This window comes from Neopsephotus bourkii, unplaced genomic scaffold (assembly GCF_033783945.1).
Source record: "Neopsephotus bourkii isolate Nb327-2 ecotype Australia unplaced genomic scaffold, CSIRO-AGI_Nbou_v1 NB_1524, whole genome shotgun sequence".
Taxonomy (NCBI): domain Eukaryota; kingdom Metazoa; phylum Chordata; class Aves; order Psittaciformes; family Psittacidae; genus Neopsephotus; species Neopsephotus bourkii.
Genome location: NW_026902000.1, coordinates 419,580 through 427,268, shown reverse-complemented (window position 1 = coordinate 427,268; position 7,689 = coordinate 419,580). Strand labels below are relative to the sequence as shown.

Sequence of the window (7,689 nt, the reverse complement as noted above, 5' to 3'; positions counted from 1 at the left end):
ACAATGAGTCCCAGACTCAGTGTCTAAATGAATTTCCCAAAGACACTCTTCAAACCATATGTAATGTACAGTAAGTAACTCTTCTGTAAATTATCTGGGAACATACTGCAGAACAAGTCTCAAGAGAAAAACAAGGGCTGAAATATTTTCTCATGCACCTTCCATCTGGGTGACATTCCTCTCTCATTCCAGATTTGCCCCCAGCCTGACCAAATGGATTCTACCGTTTTGCATCCACATTTGTTTGTTTTTGCCTCCTGTTGATATTCATGAGAGCTGTTTCCAGTACCGTCTCAGAATCATCTTAATTTTGGCTGAGGTTTCTGCGTGTTCAGGTTCCAAGGAGGATGGGGAGAACACAAGCTGCCTCAAATTGAAGGAATCAATTTTCATTTCTGAAGTCAGACAGGCTTTCATTTGTTGCCTATTGACTCCATAGAGAGATAATAATAATGTTGCTACTTTCAGTGAAAAAGATCGTTACCAAGGAAAATGCACTCAGTCAAGAAAGATGCCAGATCTCCTCTTCCCCAGACCACTCTTCTTCCCGAGTCACAAGCTGAGCTCTCTCCAGAAGCACTGTTTGCTACCTGGCTAGCTCAGTCAGAGCGCTGGGTCATAAAGAGGGTATGAATCTTTTTGTGCACATGTCCAACAAGCAGAGAGAAAATGACTGTACACAGGCCTTCTCCAGAGGCCTGCCACATCAGCGGGTGGAGGAGCTGGCAAAGCGAGTGCTCATGTCTTGCCAGCCTGAGGAGTCACCATATGTTTGGCTGCCACCCATACAGCCAGCAAACCTTGGGACAAGGCATTCAGACTCTTCTCATCAGCACAGATGGACATCCAGCATTTTCAGGCCTCAGCCAAGCTTTAAACAGACAGTGCCGGAACCACTGGGCTCAATGAAATCAGCTCTGCACTAAGAGAGTCTACCCCAGTCCGCATCAGCCTCAGATGAATCCTACCTGATAAGGCAACAGACACCTGGCAGGATTTACCAGTTACAAATTACTAGGTCCACCAACGACCTAGGCAATTCATCCAGAAAGGCATGTTTGACATCCAGCTAAGTGCCCCCAGACAGTACCTTCTCTGAGGTGCAAAATCCCTGTAACACAGGGCAGAACATTATTACTCTCTAAGCACTGTCTGGGACTTTTCCCTGCCTTTCCTTTTTCCATGGAAATCTGAAAGAGAATAAGTATTTACCTTTTTGCTCAGTTTAAAATAGATTATTAAACTAATAACAGACTTTTGGAAGGCTTCCCTCAAGTTTCAGGGAAATAGTACCTATTCTTATTCTCTCACATGCTAATTAAAGTTGATACTGTTGGTACACGGTTTGCTGTACTATTGAAGCCTTATTTTCAGTGAAACACTACCATTAAATTCTTACTCAACACAACAGCCTTTCAGACTCCTTTCTGACATATTTTAACACGCTTTCTTTTGCCTATATCCTGTATTTAAGATTGCAGTTAATGATGCGCATGCCTTTGCCATAAAGCAGTTTCCCTGTGGTACGAAGGGGATGAGGTAATTTACTATGATACATGCAAAAATGCAGAACTACATATGCTGACAAATCTTCACTGTCGCTCCACACAGTTAACGTGAACTGCTGCATATTCTCTCCGAGTGTTTTGTTGTAGGCTTTTGTAAACAATGCTGAAGAAATCTGTGTTGAGTAGTAAATAGTATCAGATCATACCATTGCTGTCCACCCACGCTGGCACGAAGCCACCGAGTTTTCAGCTGTTTAAAAATGTTTTCAATGACAAATCTCTTTGCTATTTCTCATATTAACTTATGCACTCAAACGTGTAGCATTTACTTTGCTGCTCTAAGTACTACAGTGAGATGAGAACCATAGGAGAAGGAGAGACTTGAATTTTTGTTGCCCCTCAACAGTCACATCTACACTTGTGGTTTTGTTTCACAGACTTTTAAGATCATAAGGCATGGTTGTGATAGCATAACTTGATTCCTGAAAACAGTGCAAATGCCATTCAACTGTTGCACCAGTGAAACTGTAATGCCCAAATTATATTATCTTTCTGAAGGATTTTAAATTACAGGACTTTCCAAAAAGTCATCAGGTATAAGCTCCCACAGCAACAACAAAAAAAAAAAAAAAACAAAATCCACCCTGAGGATGTATAAGGATTTTAACATCAGTCACTGATACTTTGAAAACATGATAAATAGTTCACTTCACCACAAATATTTTTCTAGTCTGGCTACAAATCAGCATGCTCTTTTTAGTTAGGTGACCTAATTATTGTAAGAATTCAGGAAAGCCAGATGGGTCAAAATAAGACCAGGTGGTCTCAAGCCTGCCAATTTACCAAGCTTATGTTTCCATTTTATTTGAATAAAATATGTCCATCATTCTTTGTCAGAGATGCACTAAGTTGCTGTGGTTGTTTGTCATCATTTGTATAAAAGCCAGCCAGGTTACCTGTCAGTTTGCAAATATTGTGGATAACAGGCATTACCTGAAGCAGCACAGATCTGATCAACAAGAAAATTGGATTTTCTTTTTTTTCATTTTTTTTTAACACGTTCCTTTCCTTTTTGTCTTGCACACTACTATAGTACTTTGGAAATGGATTTTTTTCCACACACTTTCTCACACACAGGTAGTACCTTCAGCTCATTAGACCACAAGATTCTGACAATTAGCTTTCTCCAGGGCATCAGCAGTCAGGCTTTCTCACTACCCCATCCAGGATTAAATAGAATGTCCATGAATCGTCCATGTAAAGTTGATTAGCAAGCTTACATGTGCATCCCCTTCCATTTCAACCATATTTTACAGCAATGCACTTTTAAGCATGTAATAAATCTGCTTATGTGTAGAGATTGCAATCATTTCATTTCAAGACCAGCTGGAACCTGTGAAAAGGAGACATAAACACAATCCTTTCTCATACAGACTTTGCTTATTTTCCTTGTCTTAGTTTGTTTTTTTTCTGTACATAATAGTAGATAGCCTTAATTCTCCTTCTGAGATCTAAATATGATCATTGCTGAAGTCTTATCTTTTTAAAAGATAAAGACACTGAGTTATGTAGAGTTATTATAGCCACAGTACCACATGTGGGAGGCTGTTTCATTTTCCATACACAGCAGCAAGAATATTTCCTTTCTTTTTAAGTCATAATTCATGGTTTATATTTAACATTGCCATGGTGATCCTAGGACACTGCCTTACTAGCTGGAAACCAGTCTTGCCAAGCGGGTAAATACTGCAATTCAAAAATACCAGTTTCCACTCAATAATATAGCACCAAAAAACCTCAAAGGTATCACTGTCCACATTTGCTGTAAAAAACTCTGTGGATTTTACATGCAGGGAGCTCTCCTAGCCACACAGGACAGCATGGCTCTCCAGTCCCTTTACTCCCTATTGCTAGTTTTACTTTCCCCCCCCCAGAAAAAAAACATCATTCAGTGTTTCAATGAGATGAAGGGCATTAGCATCCAAACCAGTGAGAGAAGGGACAAGACAATGAGGGAATGATTTGAATGAAGCAAATAGGAGGTAGGCTTCCTCTCACACTGATTTTCACAGCTAAACACACAAAAGAAAATATGTACCTTTTAACAGAGTGGGAGCTATAGAACTCATGTTCTTTCTGCGAAATACGTAAGAAGAACTTTACACTTGACAGAGAATGTCCCACCTGAACCAGTCAGTGAGAAAAGATGATGGAAGCATGGATTAAACCTCCAGTCTACAGGGAAAGATGGCCATGCCTGAACCACTTAGGCCATGGATTACTGTCAGAGAACCCCTAAGGCACTGAGTTCAGAGTCCATCACCCAAAATGTTGGCAGGAAGCCCAGATCCTGCAGCCTGCCTGGCACTCCATGCTATCATAACTATCTTCTTAGCAGTGTTCAAACTACAACAGTTGCATGCTCACCAGTGACCAAGAGCATAGGTCTGCAGCAACCAATGCCAGCAAAGAACCAGTTACACTATACTAAGGACTCACCTCTGAAGCATCATGCATGCCATCATGAGCAGGCCATTAGTTTTCATCCAGATCTACCCCTTGAGCTGCTCCCCATTTTGTTGTCCTGGGCTCAGCAGTAGCAGTCATTTTTCTCTTTCTTGGTAGCTGGTGCAGTGCTGTGATTTTGACTTTCGGCCTGGGAACGGAGCTGATAACAATGATGTTTTGATCTGGCCAAGGACTTTGTGAGCCTCATGCTCTGCCAGGGAGGAGAGGAAGTCGGGAGGAAGCAGAGACAGGACACCTAACCTAAACTAGCCAAAGAGGTATTCCATTCCACAGCACGTCATACCCAGGATGTAAAACTGGGAGTTACCCGGAAGGGATGGGAGACTGCGGGGTTGGAGGAGGTATTGGTCGGTGCTTGGTCGGGATGGGAGGGCAAGGTATGGGTTGGCTGGTGATGAGGTGTTGTATTCTCTTCCCTTGTTATTTCCTTTATCATTATTGGTGGTAGCAGTACTGATTTGTGTTATACCTTAGTTACTAAACTGTTCTTATCTCAACCTGTGGGAGTTGCATTCTTGTTGAGTCTCCTCTCTGCCCCTCCAGGAGTAGGGGGAGGGCAAGAAGGGGGGAAGTGAGTGAAAAAGCTGTCCGGCTGGATTTAAACCACAACATTTGTTCAAGCAACAGTGGCAGCAAAAAGCACAAGCAGGAATGCCCAGGGGCTGTTGAAGGGGGAAGATGAGAAAGCAGGATACTGGACTTGGCTTAAAGCTAAATTAAAAAACAAAACAAAACAAAAAACCTAAAACAAAATAGTTAAAGATAAAAGTATTTTTAAAAATAAAACCCCACCACGATAAATCCTACCTCCAGAACAAGAGCTTATGACAATTCTTCCTTGCAAAAATACAAGTATATGAAAGTATAGTGTGTACTTATATCATTACTTTGAGAAACCCCAGCTTCAGATCAGTTTCTCTTCCCAGGAAGCATCATCTTCTTGTCCAAACCAATACCCTACCCTACATTTTCAATTTTTGCCATTGAAGCTGCTGTCTTTGTTTAACATTTAAACCACATATTTTCATCTAGAAGGAGAAGAGAAATAAATGAGAGTTGAGGGGTGACCACCTAAAAGGGCAGGCAATTGCTTTCCAGTGCCTGTTGTAGCATGCGGCCCTCTTTTTACTCTTCCTCTATTTTCTCTGGAGTCCAGTCTTGCATGCATGTGTGCCCAGAGAGGCAAACTTCTGCAGCACTGAGGCCCTGAAACAAGTTAGGCAATGAATAGTTTTCCCCCTTATCATGCCTGCACTCAGGTATTGACAGAATTTTGTGCGACTGGGCACAGATATTTTCTATATCTATAGAATTGAACGTAGTATTTTCATGGGAATATGCACATATCTCAAAAGTCATTGGCAGTGCTGTAAGTCATAGATATAAAAATCAATCGACAAGTAGACATCCATGTTTTGAGTTTCTATATTTAGGATTTAGATGATAAAAATTATGCTGGATGAGCTTATGGTTACTTAAGAGATTTTGTAGCTCCAAACCTTAGTATGATTAAAAATATTCTTCATGAACACGTGAAAAGAAGTCTGACTTAAGCCATGCATCTTTTTTCTATTACTTTGTATGCTTCTGAATGTGCTCACTGATTGAGATCATTACCAGGATAAAAGTCCTTCAAGGAATATCTAAGTTACATACAAGGGGCGTTGTTGATTCCTTGCGTATTGCTTTATTCACTTGAATGAGTACTAAACCAAAGTCATGTTATGAAATCGAATGCATGGTGATGCTTTAAGTGTTTCATGTAAGCTGTAAAACAGTTTACATGGTCATTTCTCACTGTATTTCCACCAGTGCTATTTGGGCAAGTGGTGGGAGAATGTGTGCACTGGTAAATTTCAGCTTAGTTTATTACCCACTTCTGTCAGAGTCTCCCTAGAGTTTTAATTAAATGAAGTATTATTTACCAATTCTATTGTAACTAGTTTTTACAGTGTGGTTAAAACAGTCTCTGTGTGTCTCTTCAGAAAGGCTCTTTTTTCACTAGTGAGGGTTAAATGATCCCTGAATACTACTAATTTTTTTCTAGTGTTCAGTCATTTCTGGTTCTAATGCTCCAGGGATGTACAGTGCAACAGGGTTGATAATTATGAATATTTTTTATTGATTGAGTTATATTATCACTTCCTTTATTTTCTAACTGCATTACAGAACATGTGGCAGGACAAGTTTTATGTGTGCAGACAGAGTCTGGCCCTGGATACATTTTCAGGTACAATTTCACTCCTTGCTCTGCCAGTCTGCATTGTCGAAGGACAATGTATGTGTACCACAGTCTCCTAGGGATCTCAGTTTAGAGACCACGTTAACCTAATGCTAACTAAACACGAGAAAGCTCTTTTTGTTCTTTAAAGCAACTTGGAGTAACCTCCATAAGTTGCCCTCTCATACAAAATTTAAACATAAGATTTTCTTCACAAATCCAGCTTGTTTTTACAGCTTGCAGGCAAACTTTAGCTGCTTGTGTTGCAGTTTGGAAAGTTTATGTTTCATATATGCAGCTGACAATCGAGGATTTCACATCTTCTAATCTTGGGAAACATCTGACATTCTCTGCAGGTTGCAGAGAAGAAGAGGAAATTCAGGTTCCTGGCATTTTCTATGAATTTCAATTTTTCATTTAAAAAATATAGGAAACTGTAAAGGTTAAATATTTTGTGGTAGCTTTTTTTTTGCTTTCTATTGCTGTTTTTAAACCAAGTAACTATAAACACGACCAGGGTGTAGAATGTAACAAAGACATTTTTGACAGCCACATCCTCCACATCCTTTCAATGTGTTCACCCTAATGGACACGAAATAGTAAAGTGTAATGCAGTGGTTACAGAAGTACTTTAAACACAAATTAAATAAACAGTCAAACAATGCACTATCTCTGATCAGTACTTCAGAACATTTTTGAGTTGTCCATTTCAGAAGTGACTAAAAAGTAAAACCTATGTGAAGTCTGGAGAAAGATAGTGGTTGAACATCCATTAATTAAGCTTTGTATCTATTCAAAAGCCGTACTAATTTTATCCGTGGTCACAATCACAGAACCACCAGCACATAGTAATACCCCGTATTTTGGTAATTATTACTTGCTGGCTTTCATGACCTTTTCTGTCATAATGATAGCAAGGAAGGAAACTTCTTGGCTACCAAGCATTTATAGAAGTTCTAACAACCTAGTGTTCTGGGCAGGATAATTATGCTCGTGTTTGATGCTTAAAATACACCATCGATCCTTAACCCTCTATTAGTTATCAAAATGTAGAAAATGCAGACTTTTTGTTTGTTTGTTTGTTGGGGTTTTTTTTTACATTTTAATCCATGTAATATTAGCTTTCCCTGTTCTTGACATAGAAAAGATTTGGTGTTAGGTTTTTTATATATGTGTATATACACACATATATATACATATGTATGTAATTTCATTTATAAAGGAAGCCTGAGAAGGACTCTAAACAGAGCAGGATTAAGATGCATTTTTCCCTCATTTACCACAATCTACAGATCTTTTAGCAAGCTTCCTATCAATAATAAATGCAGCTCAAACTCCAACGCATTTCAGATATAATCTTAGTAAACATTTTTGCTCCTGGAGACTGGTCTTATAACTGGTCTCTTTACATGATAAGATTCTTGCAGCAGC

General features: G+C 39.5%; 1 long non-coding RNA gene across 1 annotated transcript; it reads right to left on the bottom strand.

Moving 5' to 3' along the window:
• Positions 1 to 290: 290 nt before the first annotated feature.
• LOC133221220 (uncharacterized) lies at positions 291 to 4,089 on the bottom strand. Its single transcript, XR_009727940.1, has 2 exons — positions 4,008 to 4,089; positions 291 to 611 (listed from the first exon to the last, which is right to left on the bottom strand). It is a non-coding gene; the product is annotated as an uncharacterized LOC133221220 (long non-coding RNA).
• Between the last annotated feature and the right edge of the window lie 3,600 nt (positions 4,090 to 7,689).